Genomic DNA, 574 nt, shown 5'->3' on the forward strand with positions numbered 1-574 from the left:
CACACACACACACACACACACACACACACACACACACACACACACACCACACACACACACACACACACACACCACACACACACACACCCCCTCTGCAGATCTGAGCGCGCCCTTCACACTGGGTCTTAACTTGCACCTTCTTCGGGATTTTATATGTGAAAGATTTTTATATAGATTTTTTCCTCCCCCTGCCCCAATGAAAAAACACTTTATGCCCCTTTTTTTGGTTTTTGGTTATTTTTAAAGAATGCCTTAGGACTAAATGGGCACTCTCCTGCCCCCACACCCCCCAAGCCGGCAGCCTCAGTGGGGTCCTGGGGGTCAGGCAGCCCCTCCCCCTGTCCTGCTCCCCACTCCTTCACTGCTGCTGGCTATGGGCCCTCCCCCAAGCTGAGGCTGGCTTCCCCTGCTACCTGGGGCCTGTGGATGGATGGACGTACAAATGGACATAGGGAGGGAGGAACATGGGACCTGCCACCCTGAAGTCCTAAGCCGGACCGCGGGAGCCAAACAGTGAAGGCGGGGTGCTCCCTCTGCACAGCAAAACTTTTAACTTAATAAAATATCCTAGTTA

General features: G+C 53.1%; 1 protein-coding gene across 1 annotated transcript in view; it reads left to right on the forward strand.

The window, feature by feature from the left end:
• Positions 1–574, forward strand: part of TRIOBP (TRIO and F-actin binding protein) — a 72,439-nt gene extending 71,865 nt beyond the window's left edge. The window contains exon 25 of the mRNA XM_069082111.1: positions 1–574. This exon is cut by the window's left edge and continues 168 nt beyond it. The gene's annotated coding sequence lies outside the window, so the exon portion shown is untranslated.

The sequence above is a fragment of the Petaurus breviceps genome, unplaced genomic scaffold (genome assembly GCF_028583685.1).
Source record: "Petaurus breviceps papuanus isolate PSGF00001 unplaced genomic scaffold, PetGlider_PUasm1.0 156, whole genome shotgun sequence".
Lineage (NCBI taxonomy): Eukaryota > Metazoa > Chordata > Mammalia > Diprotodontia > Petauridae > Petaurus > Petaurus breviceps.